The following is a 17,711-nucleotide window of genomic DNA, read 5'->3' on the forward strand; positions in this document are numbered from 1 at the left end:
AAGCAACCGCTAGATAGAGATAGTAAGTTTTGCGGTTCAAGAAATTTTAAGATTGCGCAAGATTTGTTAAATGACCATGCTTAAACGACTTCAATAAAAGTTTGTACACAACCTTTATATTCATAACTTTGTCGATAAAGGGGGCCCGAAATAAATTGGTACTGGGCCCGACAAATTCTGTCAACGGCCCTGACTCAGTCAGTAAGTACAAAGAGGTAAATGGTTCACTTACTTGGTTGGCTACTATTATTATTAGGGCAACCAAAAGTCAATCAAGTCAAAATTTTTCTGCCTTGACCAAAGTTTATAAAACGTCCATAAACTAAATTTCAGGCTGACACGAAGAGACGTTTCAAAGTTATTAGGTAAAAAAATGTCAAATTTCATGGTTAGGTCAAAATTTTCTTTTAACTTAGTTTTTCTTCTCTCTATTGATATTTTATTAAAGCTACACAGACCATTATGCATATAGTATTGAGTTTTAGCTTTCTGATGTTCTCAAATTTGTTTTAGCTAGCCTATAATTATGTCCAAAGTTAAACTATATATTCAAGCGAGAATCTGAAGGAATGACATCAAGTGCATTGTGAAAATGGGACGAGATGATATTTCACCACATTTATATAGCCTGCTGAGGAACTCCCAAACAACTTCTATATTAGTAGAGAGAGCTTCTCCATTCTAGGAAAAATTTTGTCGAGAGACAGGAATTTCAAAGGCGATAATGTGAAACATTACTTAATGTTGAACTATAATACTGCAGAACCCTCTCAGTAATTTCGGGATATTTAAAGACACTCCATATTTATCTTTTGCAGTTTTTCGAGTGACTTTCATTATGTGTTCGTTAGCTGTGGTGTGGTTGAGTCTTCCACATTTTTCTTTTATTTCATTAGAAAAAGAAGATGGGTGGAAATTTCAAAAACATTATAGCCTACAAAAGGTCATAGGATATTTTGTTGTACCCTAATCAGGGCGAAAATGCAAATTAGAATTAACTTCTCCCGTCTAATTACAGTGTATGATTTATGAACATTGTGAGTATTTTGTTGCGTACAGTTTTTAAAAAGTGTTTCAATTAAAAATTTACACAATAATCATCACATCCAAAATGCGTCATTGAACTACAAATATGACAGTTTGAACTTGAGTGTTATAAAAGTGACGTCACAATATGTAATTGTGATGCATGAATGACTTCGTAGTAAAGAATTCTTCGCAAATTATTCGCGATTTCATTGAACTATTTACAAAGAAATACCAATAACTTCTATAAACTTGTGGAAATTGCTCTATTTGTAGCGTTCGAACCAAAATCTTTGTTTCAATCATTCTGAAAATTATAATTTCAATTTATCTACAAAAATTAGAGTTGAAATAGAACCAAAATTAATGCGAGTGAAAACAAAATTGTTCAATATAAACATAGACGTTACTTTTACATAATTTTATGCAGTTGCTCTGATAAATCTGTAAACTCAATATTTCTATGTAAAATGGTTTGTAGAGTCAAAATTTAATGAAAGTAAAAATAATGAAATTGTTTAATATTTTAAATATTTATTATGGTGATTAGAATAATCATGTTTGAGTTATTAACTAGTTGTTTGGTGTTTGTTAATTTGATGGTAACCACTGGTGGGTATAGATGCGACAGTGGACAAATCATTGCGAAAAACTTGAAATGTTCAGGAACTTACGAATGCGATGATATGAGTGATGAATACTCGTGCCGTCCTTACCATGGAAGTCAGTTCAACAATTCATGTCATGATTACGATTACCATTTCACAGAAGAACAGAGATGTGATGGTTTCGCAAACTGCTGGAATTGCTTCGATGAAGACAATTGCACTGACCCACTCAGGCGCAACTATCTTCGCTGCGATGACAGACCCTGGTGCCAACCATTAACTTATTTATGTGATGGGAAAGTTTATTGTCGTGACACATCAGATGAGAAACAAATCGGATTTGGTTTCAAGTGCAATGGTTTTCCTAGCAACAGAGGCTACCGAATTCAAAACTCTACAGCTGTTCCGTATCGATGCATTGTTCCACAACAATCTATGCTGCCAACGTCAAGACAATTTGATAAAAGACTTTCAGTCTGTTTTAACAATGAAGACGATTGTTATACGTTCAATGAAGATGGGAATCCAATCTTAAACATTTCCAAATGCTGGCCTTGTCTTGATGGAACAATTATACAACGTCAGCAAGTGTGCGATACTGTGTTTGATTGCGCTGACTTATCGGACGAATGTTTATGCGAAAGACAATTTACCAGCGAGATTTGCGATCCTTTGTTTCGTGATAACAATTGCTCCCGAAACGAAGTTCCATGTGCGTTAGGAAATAAATGCATCGATGTTCATCAAATATGCGATGGCTCTAACGACTGTTCTAATGGAACTGATGAAAAGCGCTGCAAAAATACTCCTGATTGTCCAACTGCAACGATTGAATGTTATAAGTAAGAAAGTGATTTTAAACGTTTGTTGTTAAAAGTTTTCAAGTACATTAACTACCATAATCATACTAAACTACCATAATTAAACTATGTAACTAAATTATCAAATGCGCATTGACATATAGGTTACTTTTAAAGATTGTTTTGCATTGATCACGTAAAAACACATTCTCATATCGATGGATTTCAAGCCACCTAGAACGAGTAGACGCGTTAATTGACGAATACTGGAAATAATCCAGTGGCGGTTCTGCAGGGGAGGCAATGGAGACAAAACCTCCCATAAGTTTAGGCCAAAAACAAGTTTTCTATCACATTACGTTGTTATGACTGATCTCTCACCTGTTGTCACTGAAAAGTGCCAGCTGATCATTTAAAGATCGATTTGTTACGTCACAGAATGTATTAATGCGTCATGCACATTTGAAGTACACTATTGCAGTGCTTTTTAACCCGTGGGATGATACGCACTTGTGCGGGTAAAAACATTGCAATGCGGATCACAAACCTGTTGCGGATGACCCAGACGACAAAATCCGTCATTTTTACATTGATTTACCATCTGCAAACGTTGAATCAATCTAAAAATGACGGATTTTGTTGTCTGAGAAGGTGGATGAAAATTGCCCATGATTTTGCTTTTCGTCATGTTCGGTTATTCAAATATGCAGTTTTGTAATTTACAATAGTCTTGTGTCTTTCCATTATGCCAACTCAGTCTTGTCATGTGTTGACTTCGTTATAAGGTTGCTGGTTCCGCGGTTTTCTGCAAAATTGGGCTAGCTTTGATTCAAAATCAAGGGGAAAATTCAGCAGTAGTTGCAGGTTGCAAGTTTTATAGTTTATAATGTAGATGTGTGTTCAGGGCCGGATTAAGGCGGGGGCTGATGGGGCTGCAGCCCCAGGCCTACCAAAAAAATAGGCCCACCGATAACAACTTACTAAGAGCAACTGACATGCTTATTGTCAATTTGTCATGATCTAAAGAATAAAGGACGAGAATTATACAACGAATGCTAACTGTGTAAACCAGTGGTTCTTAACAAGGGGGCATTCCTCTCCAGGGGGCGTCAGCTAATTTCCAAGGGAGGTGCGAGCCCAAACTGTTAATTTAATTGAGTTACGGTCGTGCATAAGGGAACGGTTTCATAAAACTAGTCGGGCACTGCAGGATGGCAAAACTACTTTGAATAAGGCAACAAATTTTCTTCTTGATCTCCATGACTTTGTTCTAACATCAAGATCCCAATTTCAAGAATTCGAAGAAAAGGGTAGCGTATTAAGCGGCTGTCATCATTATATTAAAAAAATTTCAAGAAAGGAGAGAAGAAAAGTATGCTTGGATAGCGGAGGTGGATCTGAAGACACATCACTTGATCCATCGAGCAGATTCAAAGTTAACTCATATTTGCCAAACATTGCCCAAATTATTTTGTGTATGAAATCCCGAATTGCAGCATACGATCGTCTTCAAATAATATTTTCGTTTCTGGCGGAATTAAACACCATGTCTAACTGAAACATTGAAGAGAGTGCAAAACATTGCTTCACAATTATCCAGATGATCTAGAAGAATCACTGCCTGGAGAAATGATTCATTTTTCTTCACTGCTAAAACAACACCATTTTAACAGCGAATGCAGGAAAGAAACTCAAATGTTTAGATTTATCAATGAAAATGAGTTTATGTATGCATTTGCTAACGTATCTGTTGTAGGCTACTAAGAATGTATCTTTGTCTGATGATTTCTAATTGTTCAGGCGAGCGCTCATTTTCAGTGCTTAAAAGAGTAAAGAATCAACTGCGTTCATCCATTGGGCCAGAAAAGATTGCATTCCTTAGCTCTACTCTGCATTGAAAACAAAATTTTGGAAAAAAATATACACCCATGATGTTGTTATCAGCTTTGCTTTGTTTAAATCCAGAAAACATGTCATTTGAATGTGTTCAATAAGTAAATACTGTAGTTCGGGTATAATTTTTGTTATTTCATTTTAATTGTGATTGGTACAATAAGGGGAATGAAATATAATGTAGGCCTCAGATTACCATATCGCCCCAGGTCCATCAAAACTTTAATCCGGCCCTGTGTGTGTTACTGGTTCAAGTTTTGGCTTACTGTAAAAAAAGAACATGTGGCTGTTTTGCAACGCGTTTACGATGCGAATGGTGTTTTTAACCGTGAAAACTGAACTGAATTTTGGGTCAGAACTCTAAATAAGTTGATTGGTGGTACAAAACTTGAAGATTGCGAGTGGAAGGTTGCTCATGACTTAGGCTATTTTATTCTGAAGATAGCTAAAGAAAGAGTCAGATGAAAACCTGCAGCTTCGAGCTACCATGAGCAATATTCTACTCGCGAACTCTTGATAGATTTAAAAAAATCCAGCCCATCCAAGCACTCAAAGTTTTGTGCAAAATCACACTACCTATATTTGGCTGAAAGGTAGGCACTTTAACGCAGGACTCCCAAACGTTTTTGCTAGCGACCCCTTTTAATCTCCAAAAATTTTTCGCGACCCCTTACGATTAAAATTATGAACAGTGCGAAATATCCATTTGTGATATTTATTAAAAAGCTTAGATCAAACGAAAACCAAAAACAATTTACTGGCACTCGGTTCAGTTTGTTTTTATTGTTTATATTTATTTCTGACCCTCACAACGAATGGGTTAGCCCAGGGCCCGATTAACCATGAGGCACACGAGGCACAGGCCTCAGGCCCCCTGGTTTTGGGGGCCCCCAATTTTTTTTACATTAGTACCGTAGGCGTCAATACTTTTATAGGTTTCAAGCAGTGCCGTGTCAAGGGGGCCCGAGCCCACCATCTCAGGGAGCCCACAAATAATAGATTTTTGCGTTTTAGTAAAGTGTTTTTTGAGTTGCCAAAGTTCACTGCGTGTACTTGTTCATTAAGAAGATGATTTAGGCCCTTATTATACTAAAACATCTCAAATTTGGGTCTAACTACACTGAAACATCTCTAAAAACACCATTACTATCTAAAAACAAGTTAAAATGCGATAACGTTATTAACATGATCTGCAGAAATGTATTTAACATATAACAGGTTGGATGCAATTGAATATATCAATTCAAAAAGGGCCCAATTGCCACAAAGTGTTTTTGGTACAACTGTTTTAATTATTTTGGTCATTTACTTTTGTGGTGAAACTTCGATAATGATTATATGCTTAAACATACTGGTAAGAAGCATCATACCTAAAAAGTTCACTCAGTGAGGATTCTGTGGAGAAACTATAGAGAAGTTGAATTGCAACTGCTGTAGTTGGGCCCATTTCAAAATCAATGGAAAAATTGATAGGGTATTTTTTATGTGTTTACTGATATGTTTGAAAAATTTGGCTGTTTTTTTAAGTATCATTTAGAAGACATTGAAAGAAATCGGAAAGCACAAATAGTGAAATAAAAAAAACAAAACTGGAGGGCCCTTTTTGAATTCACATATTCAATTTCTTTTCATTGAAAGAAATCGGAAAGCACAAAAAGTAAAATAAAAAAAATGGGGTTGGGTCCTTTGTGTTAGAAAGTTGTAGGTAAATTGGCTAAATTAATATTTATGAAGTTATAGCTTTGCTTGAACTATTTGTTAGCCCATATTTCATCATTTGCAGAGACTATATGGCATTGCATTGAAAGCGATTGCCAACAGGGGCCCCTAAACTTAGCTGTGCCTCGGGCCCCCGTGAGCCTTAATCAGGCCCTGGGTTAGCCTACTGGAAACAAAACAAGAAAGCAAACAAGGTTTTGTTCAGTGTGATGGGTGTGACTGCGTTCTGCTACAAAGCAAGTCCAGCCGTGGTTCACTGTTAGTTAAAGCTGGTCTCAAGACGGTTTCAATGTTGCTTTGGTTGGAACGGTAGACGAAGTGAGAACATTTCAGATAAATCATTTTGAAATTTTGGCCTAATGGGTTAGGGCAAAGGAGTAGTAATTTCGATTGCGTGGGTTCGATTCCCACTCTCTGCTAATACAATTTTTCTTCTGCAACTGAACTGAGTGCAAGAAGGATCTTAATGACTGCAATCAATGGAGTTTATAAGGAAAATTGTGACTAAAACACAAAGCAATTTCACATTAAAAAGCAGGCACTCTTCTACAAGTGATATACGTTAAAGTGTGACCTTTTGCTTAATAGAAAAACTTAAGAGTTGATTTTTTTTCTTCAGCCATGTAGAATAAGAAGCTGTTTCTTCTCAATACAAAATCCAAGTTTAAACATCGTTTAGGTGATCCTCAGTTATGTTATTGTCGTTTTCTTATGTATTGCATTATTTTGTACATCATTCATTTTTTGTCGATTTACCATTTTTGTTTGGATAATCACATGGTTCATCTGGGGGAGGGCTGGTGTGACGTTTGGCTTCGATCACTGCAAGCCCGCGCGAGAAACTAAATTAATCTCGCGCTTGCCTTCAGATGATCTCACATTTTTTTGTAAGTTACACGTTTCATTTTTTGACTACGTGGAGCACAATTCACCAGTTTTTAGTTTGGTTGAGGTAAAGAATGGTCGTTTGTTTGCTTGTCACTAGAATTTGAGAAAAGGAAGAAAAAAAACAAAAGGTGCACAATTGTTTCTATTTATTTTTATAGCGTCAAAACTTAGAACAAAGAAAACAGAGGAGAACAAGCTCGTTAGCGCACAAAAGTGCCTACCTAGCTGAAAGTGGGTTAAAAGCAAAACAAAACGAGAAAAAATGAATCCTTTTAATTAGACACTTGATGACCTAAAGCGAAAGGCTTTGGAGCAAGAAGTTGTGACGAAGTAGTCTGAAATTTTTAGAAATGCTCAGCAACAATTGATACATTAATATATTGGGATGATTAAATACAAAATGCTGCTTCTCTTTATCTGCTCAGTGAAATTTTGCACATTTTCTAGTTCTGTTGTTTTTAATTTGTATAATAATTTTTGTTGCTGTTGTCAAAAGCAAAGTTTCTTCCAAGGGAGGTAGCTAGCGAGTGAAGTAATTCAAACTTGAATTCACATCAATCCTGTTATAGTCGACATTCATTTACATTGGTTCTATGTAACTCATGACCAGCGTCATTGCAACAACTACCTCCAGCGTGTTCTAGTGCAGACGTTGGAATTGATTACCTTCGCACTGCGCGTCACAATCGATTAGCGTTCTGTAGCACGTTCCTCAGTTGCATGCCTTGCGTTTCTTTGTTAGTATATATTGTGTTACTCTTGTAGTCAGATATGTATGTACATGAGGTCAGTAGATTCTACTGGGTTGGCTAAAATTATTACGTTTAATTTCTCGACAGTCACTACGACCTGACTTAGCCTATTTCGTTTTTCTTAAATGTCTAAAAATACAGCAAATCAATTGCAACTTTACCTATCCATTTAAAAATCGATTGATAAAAGATTTAATTTCATAAACCATTCCATTGATATTTCACAAATAAGGAAAACAAATAGCTGCAAACTAACAATTTTTGGTATGTGCGGATGAAACTTTTGCGAAATGAAAAAGGTGCGTATCGTTGTTTTAAAGGTTGAAAAGCACTGTACTATTGTATTTCAATATATTCCGTTCTGTGTCACAGGTCCATAGCCCAGAGCACCTTGCTCTATTGTTGAACTCGGCTAAATCCTAGGCAGAGCATTTTGCTTTTAGGACAGGGCATTTGTGTAGATGTTGCTTCGTTTTCTCCAGCCCACATATGCAACTTTTGCTTCTCAAGGATTACCCCCAGTGTCGCATCATCGTCTTACATATTCCAATACCAGTTCTTAAGCGGTTGATGTATCGTCAATACTCACAGGGTTGATGCTTTCTGGAAGGAAGGCTTTCTGTGGGAGAGAGATCCATATTGGCCGATGCCTGTCCAGCCGCCTGCTCCCCTTGCCATAGTTGAACTTGCAGATTGGTGGCGACCTCATCTTCACCCAGTAGGACAACTGAAACAAGAAACAATTTTTCTTGACTTCAATCGCCTGTGTGCTGGAGTTTAGCCATAGTAGATGTTTTAAATCCATGTCCTGACAAGATCTTTCTTTTCTGTTGGTCACACTTTTTCTGATGTTGAGAAAAGCAATTCCAAACAGAATGTGTAGCGACGTGATGTTGGTTGGTTTGAGACAACCTGTAGTTATCAAACGGCAGCTTTGGTTTAATATGGGGTCGATTTTATTGGCATGTGCCGAACGTTCTCAAATTTAGCAGGCATATTTTGCAACCGATTAGCATACGGCTAAAGCATACAATTGACCGTGTTGTATCCGGAAAGACAACCCCAATCAGAGTTTCCTAGGTTCTGTAAGATATTATTTCGAGAAGCCACTTCAGCTTTTACTTTTTCGATATGGGGTTTGTATGTGAGGGACCTATTTAGTTTGACATCGAGGTATGTGGGATTGGTATAGTGTGCCAGTTTGGTTCCATTCTAGGAAATGTTATGTTGGCGTGATGCATCCCGGGATCTAAGGTGGAATAAAAAAGTGCCAGTGTTAACAAAATCTTATAGCTATACAGTTACCGTGCATAGCAGAGTCTATACATGTAAAAGCTTATTTACTTGTGCAAGAGAGTACGTTTTTGCAAACGTTGTTGTTTAGAAGTGCTGGAATTATCATCAGCAACTGGTTGCATCTGTGCTTTTATAGTTGGTAAGTTTTATAGTAAGTTTTATAAAATGAGTTTTTTAAGGTGAGTTTTATAAGGTAAGTAAGTTTTATAAGGTGGAAATCTTCAGCAGCAAAAGAGTCATTGATATAGCCTACTCGGATAGTTGAATAAAAAATGCTCATTCTCTCAATGAATGATAATTTCCGTCATTGCTGAACAAAATACTGTATAATTTCTTTCACTTGTCAAGTGCGCAAGAGCAGTAGCGAGTGAAGTAAATCAGACTTGAATTCAGATCAATCCATTGTAACTATGCTATCGATATATAGATAAATAGCTATCGATAAAATTTGCAGCTTATTAACCACTTGCACAAGCTCCGCACAATAGCTTTACTTAATAATCACTAGCACAGCCCAGTTTATCTATTCCATGCAGTTAATAATTGTGAAGGTTTTTGCAAATTTCACGACATTTAAGATGTTAACATTTTAAACTATATCATCAATTCAATAACATCATAAATAACGTTTAAATTAACATCATCAATTAGCCAGGCCTACTTACTTTGGTGCAAAGTTGCACTAACCTGCTGTCATGTTGAAATTAAAGCGAGTAGTTCCAATACAAGTGAAAGTTGTAGTCCACTAAAAATTAGACCAGCTACAAGTGAAAATTATACCAGTTAAGCTTATTCAAGCAGATGGTTTGCCTGGGTCTACAGTAGCCAACATTGCTTTATACAGACATACTTTACACGATGACGACGACGACGATAGGCTTATGGACAAAAAATTTACTAGTCGGCAAAAAATTATAAGTTTTGACTTCTTTTTCCATCACAAAAAATTTCTTGGCTATAATTGTTGTTATCAAAACATAATTTCTGTCTTTCTTAACCTCAGTGTAGACAAAAATAATTAGGTCTATATAATTAAAAGGATAATTTGTGCCCGGTTCCAAAAAGACCTTGAAGCGCCAAATCGAGATACTTTTAAGAATACTCACCGTATTGAAAGAATACCCAGCGGTTTCTTCAAGTTCTTGCCTCTTGAGAAGGTTTGAGGCCTCTAAAATAATAAAAAATACTCCATGGACTCCCTTGCCAACGTTACTTCTTATTCGCCGTGTGAGCTTCTGGGGCAGAGGGCCTATTCTTTTATCACTTCAAATTCACGATGTTCCCAGACTTTGTTGGATGGCTACTAGAGAGCAGCCAGACTTCGGTTTCATCATGTCAGACACGCAAACCTTCCACTCTGTTAAGTGACTTGAACATGGTGCAGTCATTGATAATGAGGTCTCGAGAAATATAAAACATCACGTATCACGTGACAAATCTTGTAACTTCTTTGTGGTTAAAAGTTCTGCTTGTAGATTAAATTATTTTGTAAACATGTGTTTGATTAAGATGATAACAAATTTATTTTAGTTCATTTTAGATTAATTTTAAATGGGCAAGTATTGGGCGGCAACAACTGTATAATAAAAGTTTAGCCGTAAAGTTTGAACAAGATCCGGCAACGCTGAATTTCAATACAACCTTTTCTTGGGAGGTACAGTAGTTAGAAATTCCGCACTCTAGAAATCCTTGGTTATGATGGGTAATGTTATTACCTTAACCCCATCTGGCATTCGTTCCAAAGATGTTCGAAAAGCACGAGACAGGAATTTTTAAGCCCACCCTATTTAATGGTTTATAACTCAGCCGCTAAATATCGCACATTTGAGAAAATTAATATGCACATGGTCGAATGCATTTATTTTTTATTGTTGTTACGCTTGTAAGTGCTGCAGAATAGCTACAGAAACCCACAATCGTCAGAGAATTGAAAATAGGTCTTAACTCGAGTAGAGCTATGTGTACAAGTAATAATAATAATGTTATGGTTTTATTTATTGTCGCTCTACAACAGCTAAGGTCTTTTAGCGACAGGGCTCATTTTTATTTATATCAGGTTTACGATGTTATCACATTACTACCCGACTCATTCTCACTGCGCTATGCAGGATAGAACACAATCGGTACCGTTTTTTAAAGTCTTCGGTTTGACCCGACCTGGAATCGATCTCAGATCTACCAGCACCAGAGCCGAAGGCGAAACCACTCGGCCACTGAGCTGGTAGGTGTACAAGTGAGAAATCACTTGTATAGTAGGTACCAAGTCCTGCTGCAATAATTACGAAGTAATCACAGCCACAGGGCGACACGACGTAATCAAGCGCACGTGACTCGGTGCAATGCACTAGTAATAAAGCAATAATCATAACATAAAACTAACGTTACTGAAATGTATCATTCCTCACTTATAAACTCTTTCGCGCCCAGCGATTTTGCACGGTTTGACCGCAAAACCCAGGCATTTTTGCTATTTTTTCTCTAACTTTATCGAGTTGATACGCGTGACACCGATTGTGTATTTTGACATGGAATATTTTATTGGAAAGATAATTTCAAGTTCTGACTATAAATGTTAGAACTTACTTTCCTAATACAACATATTTGAAGATGCAGTATTTTCAAATTGTGTACTTTTTTAACTTTTTTTTTGTTAAAAATTTTGTGAAAATGAAGCATCTTACAAAAAAAAATACTCCCACCTTTTCTGTAGAACCTAAAAAGATTTTTTTTCTTCAGTGGACTTCCTAATGGTATGAAGTGTCAAGAAAAAATCAAACACGCCTTGTTCCTTTAGTACATACTTTTCTTTTTACTGTTGGCTAAAGTAACTACACTTTGTCAAACTTGAGCAATTTTTTTTTTTTGAAAAGCACAAGAATATCAATAAAATAAGCATTTTACAAGGGACCAGTAAATTTATGGATATTCTGCTACAAAGACAACGTTTTATATCACACATCAAACAGCATCATTTTAAAATGATGCTGGGCGTTTCGCATTAAACCTAAAATCATTTTAAAATGATGCTGGGCGCTTCGCATTAAACCTCAAATCATTTTAAAATGATGCTGGGCGTTTCGCATTAAACCTCAAATCATTTTAAAATGATGCTGGGCGTTTCGCATTAAACCTCAAATCATTTTAAAATGATGCTGGGCGCGAAATAGTTTAACATTTAGCAATAGAAAGAAGACATGGCATTCCACCATAAACGTAGACTTTCACGACACACGATCTCGTGGAAAAACATTACAGCTGAAGGAAGGAGATACTAACCAAGTATTTGCAACTTAACATACACAACAATATATAGTGCATCTAACAGATCACTGCAATAATGGTCATGTTATATTTAAGGTCAGAAGCACATACGACTAACAAACGTATTGGCTAAGCTTGATAGAAATCCAGTTTGTGTTTGTTTCGAAGAGGATAGCGTCTCTGCGGTACAGCTTTATTATGCCCAGAGTGTTCGTTGGTATGGATCGGTTCAGACTCTTTCCATTGACTTAGTGCAAACTTATCTTTTCTTGAATTAGAAAAGTCACTTTTACTTTCGGTTTAAACGTTTTGAAACCTGGTCTGGAGTTGATTTATGTGTTTCCTCCAAACGCCTCGTTCCGTTCGTACATTGCACAGAACACGTCCACGTCTTTTAATTACCGTACCTGGTAGCCACTTCGAACCAGATGCATTGCATAGTTTCGAATACAAACTAATGAATCTTCTTCATAGCTTCACTTGTTATGAGAAGCAAGTCTTTGTTTTGAATTACTTTTTTTAATTGGCGAGAACAAGGACAGCGTTTTCGGCTGGCGCCCATGAAGAACTTCGGCTGGATTCTTCCAGTCGAGGCATGGGTGATGTGTGCTTCTATACGTCGTAAGTACTAACAGATGGGCATCTTGCTTTCTCACTTCTCCCTTTGCAGTTTTTGTCCATTGCCTTGTTAAAGGTTTGTACGAAGCGTTCCTCTTCACCATTTGAACCTGGATGGAACACTGGCGAGGTGATCTGGTCTATCTTTAATTTTGAAAAGAACCTTGAACTCTCCAGGAGTGAACTGACATCCGTTGCCTGAGACAATCATGTCTGGGGAGCCTTCTATCGTAAAGATCTGCTGCAGTGCGTTGATCGTTGCTTTAGAGGTTGCCTGTCCGATGTTCTGCATAGAAACATAAGGGTATTTTGAGTGTGCATCAACGCAAATCATCCACCATCTTCCCTAAGAAAAGTCCTGCATAGTCGAGATGAATCCGCTGCCACGGCTTTGTTGTTGAGAAGGAGCGATCTTCCTGGTGTCAACACTACCTGACTACTAACTATAGAACAGGGAGCATTGTGTTTCTCTAACCATACCGTTGTATAGCCTCCACAGTAGCCATCAAGACTTTTCCAAAAACATGTGTTTCTCGCCATTGGCGAGATACGTGTCTATCGCTGTCAATTCTAGCTACACTCGACGACTGCGGAGAGACACATGGCTTTGTTGTTTTCGGCTATGCTTGGTACTCTTTGTCCGAAGCTTTTGTGATAAGCCTGCAAGGTCCGCGTGACTTGACCATCTCTTCAATGCTTTTGTTCAACTCCGGCCACTATACGTATCTGTGTGCCTTCTGCTTCGTTAGGGTGATTCCTCAGTGACCTTCATCCAAGAGATCTAAAACTTGTGTCTGCAAACTTTGCGGAATTACTGCTGGTGGAAAACCGTCATTTTGTAAAAGTATTACACCGTTTTCTACCCACATCGAAAAGCAAGTTTGCAATGTTGCGTCCACCTAAACGCTGCTCTTTTCTTCAACAACGAATTCACAAGTTTTTCCTTCTGGAAGATTAGCTATAAAACTACCATAATAGTTTTGCGATTGGAGTAATTGCTTTATTGCTTCTTCTGATGTGCTCGACGGTCGCTTGCCGTCTTTGTCGATTCCATGACCAAGGTATTCGATCGAATTCTTGAAACATTCACATTTTTGTACTTTAACGCATAAGCCATACTCGCTTAATGTTCCATAAGCTTATCTAAGCTGTTCCAATGTTTTTTTTTTGTTGGACCTGTTACTAAGATATCGTCTAGATATGCTACTACACCAGGGATTCCAGAAATCATTTAATCCATGCAACGTTGGAATTGGGCTGGGATTGATGCCACAACGAAACACATGCGATTGTATTGGAAGAGACCAAAAAGTATTTATGATAGGCTACAAAGCTTTTTTGCTTCATCATCAAGCTCTAATTGCAAGTGAGCATTCGACAAGTCAATTTTAGGAAAGTACTGATCTTCTCCCAGCAATTCAAGCAATGTGTCCAACGTCGGCAACGGATGTTGATTCACTTGTATTTATTGGTTCAGTCCCTTGAAGTCACCGCAAATTCGTATACTTTCATTCGCTTTCGACACCGCAACCATTGAGCTGCCCAATCGCATTATTTTATTGGCTGCAAAACGTTACGCTCTACAAGTCTGTCCAATTCTTCTTGGATTGGTTGCATTTTAGAAAATCAAATTGGCCGTGATATGCAAAAACAGGCTTTGCTTCCGGTTTTAAGTTTATAGAAATCTTTATTTAAATACATTTCCCAAGATCACATGAAAAGACTCTGGAAAATTTGGGAGTTGACCCTATCTCTAGCGACACGGCATTTTTATGAAAATGTCCCACTCTTGTTATAAAATATTTCACAGAATTTTTATTCTTTTGCGAATTTTCTAAACCTACGCTGGTTTGGAAAATTATAAACCTACACTGGTCATTTTTCTACCTTCCTGCCCTTCACACTAAGTATTTTGTCTCAGGTGGCTAGACATTTTCGTGCAATGCTAGTTATATCATAGGTTATATATAGGTTAATGATGGTGCAATTACTTTGAAATGTAAAAACGTCCAAAGTTGCCTTATATTTATGAGCAAAAGTAATTTTTTGTTTAATTTAGCATTACCCTATGTAATAATTCAAAAATTTCAATTTTGAAGCTATTTTCGAGAAATTAGAATAAAAACCGAATTTTTGAAGATTTTTCATCTCAAACACTTTATTTCAATCAATTTGTTGGGTAAAAATTTAATTTCTATACGCACAAAACACATGGCGATTATCTTGTAAAATATTTTGGCTCTGTAACTTTCATAGCTTCCGTTATTAGCGATTATTCAGCGATAGCCGTGACGTACTTTCCGCGTACGAAAACAGCTCGTACTAAGATAGGGTTAAAGCTGAAACTTGCTTTGTCTGTTGAACTTGTGATGATACGAGAAGTTTTTTCTTGTGTGAAATTTGATCTAGCACCGAAATGCACTGACTAGTCAAGTCAAAAATCCACACAGATTCGTGTCTTTGTTTTCTTTAAGTACAATTAACTTCATCCTTAATTTTAATTGACAACCTATCTTAACATTTTCAAAAACTATAACATGCAAAAGTCTACCATCATAAGCATGTGGTGAGGTTTCTTATGGATAGCATGTGGGAAAATCTAACTCACGATATCCATGTAACCCAACCATGAAACATGTTGATCCAATGTTCCACTATGGCACGTGAACGGTTTGCCGTTGACCTCCGCCTGGATCCAAATTTGCTTTCCCGATGTGATGGTTTCGACTTCCGCTTTTCCTTCCATGGAGGTGTTTTTTTAATTTGGTTGCAACTGCTTACATGGCCTATAGCTCTGCTGTGATTTTGGTAAACCTAATATCCGCCATTTTGTCAAAAATGACTTTTTTGCATTTTTCTACGTTTAAAGACTTCATGCATCTCCTGACAAAAATTTGTGCTTCTATTATGTAGTATGGTTTTCGAGATAATTGCTGTGTAAAGCCTAACATATTCTAATCTGTGCAAGAATAATTTTCTGAAACCTAACATAATTATTCATCTACTCCAATCACGTAACAGGATATCGTCACGTGACAGCCATAATTTCAGCAGCAATTGCAGCAGGCTACTTCACTACATCTTACATCTCTTGAGTTGCATGAAGCGGATTTAAAAGCGTTTGATTAAGTAGATTGGGCTAAAATGTTGCTAATCACTAAGTAAGTTTAATTATGTAGGCTAGCCTAAAAATGTCCATTCGAACACACTAGCTTTTCTTTTCATTAAATGCCGTGTCATTTACATCTCGCCGATCAGTTTGATTTTTCCTAGCCTACTGGGGTGTACTGATGGCTTAGTTGACTTTACGGTAGGCTTAATAGCTTAGCTTGCATACGATTATTGAGGTTTTAAAGCAGAGGCCCGGGAGTACGCTACTCAGTGTGTTTGGTCATTTCTAATCAGATGCTGTGTAGCCGATGAGCCAATGTAGTACGGTAGCCTTAAATGAAGGCATGGTTATTAAGTAGGCTACCAGCAACTAATTTTAAATCGGCGAAAACCTTTAACCTAGCAGGCTTCTTTGATATCACCAAAGTTATCTACATATTACAGTGACGAAATGATACACAGTTCTGGGAAAAATCCAGAGGCTTACCGGTAGCCTACTTTAGGTTTGATTTAGGCTTACAAAGCCAACATAGTGTGGTCAAAGCCAACATTTAGCTTACATGAGGCTTTATCATACAAAAACATAACATTAAATAAGCCAATAAGGCGGTTAAAGTCAACATCGGGAGTATATATTAGGTTTTATCATACAAACCTAATACTTTTTTTATAACTAGTTATCTGGCAAAACCAAATATACGCCATGTTTTAATAAACAAACAAAAACCTGGCTCAAATTTCGTTCTTAAAAATTTTGTTTGGTTTTCCGCTCCAGCCTTCCAAAAGTCAACTTCGAGTATTTTTCCTTGGTAATTTTACAGCTATAAACACAAAAAGTCGTTTATCTCGAAAACTTGAAAATGGCGGATATTAGGTTCTGGCAAATTACAGCAAAGTTTCTACTCGGTCAAGAAAAACAATCCTGACATGATTTCCACGCCTTGCGATCTTGATTTGTGGAACCAACTGAAGGTTTCTTTCTACTCTTAATGTAGATTGCGAACATCTTATTAATAACCACTGCTTCATCTGATGCAACTTCCCTCTCAGGATGTTATCAGTTTGCATCGTTCTGATATAAGCTTCGTCTTTGTTTGGAACATCATCGAGTGAAAAACTTAAATTCATCAAACATTGACGCCTGAGTTCAGGGTGTGGGGTGTTTAACACAATAACATCTCTAATTTGCTCTTTGACATAGCTGAGATGATTGCACTGCTCACTTTTGCACGTAAACTCACAATTTTGAGCAAGCCCTCGTAAAGTTGCTATCCAATCTTTATAAGACTTGAACATGGATCGTTCCTTTGAAATGCGATGCTGGCTTATCTGAAATCTGTTTGAACGATTTATCACGTACGTTCGTCACGAAAAATTTTGTTTTTGACGATTTATAAACATGTAAAAAAATATTTTGAAACAAGTTATGTTTCTTTTCAATAAAACAGTATTTTTCATGTTCATACTGCATAAAACGGTTTTGAGGTGATTGTGATAAATTTCACTAATAAGTTCTCTGCGGGGGTTCTCGTCCCTTGGCATGTATCTACAACAGAATCTCCCAGGACAAACGTGGACTTCGCTATAATAGCATCTGGATTGGAAGCCAAACGCTAGGCTTCAATTTGCACGGCAAACAGGATTGCCAGATTGGCGGTTGTGACGTCAAATTGTAGAAACTTGTCTTTTATAGTCGACATTCATTTACATTGGTTCTATGTAACTCATGAACAGCGTCA

The sequence above is a fragment of the Aplidium turbinatum genome, chromosome 1 (genome assembly GCF_918807975.1).
Source record: "Aplidium turbinatum chromosome 1, kaAplTurb1.1, whole genome shotgun sequence".
Taxonomy (NCBI): Eukaryota; Metazoa; Chordata; class Ascidiacea; order Aplousobranchia; family Polyclinidae; genus Aplidium; species Aplidium turbinatum.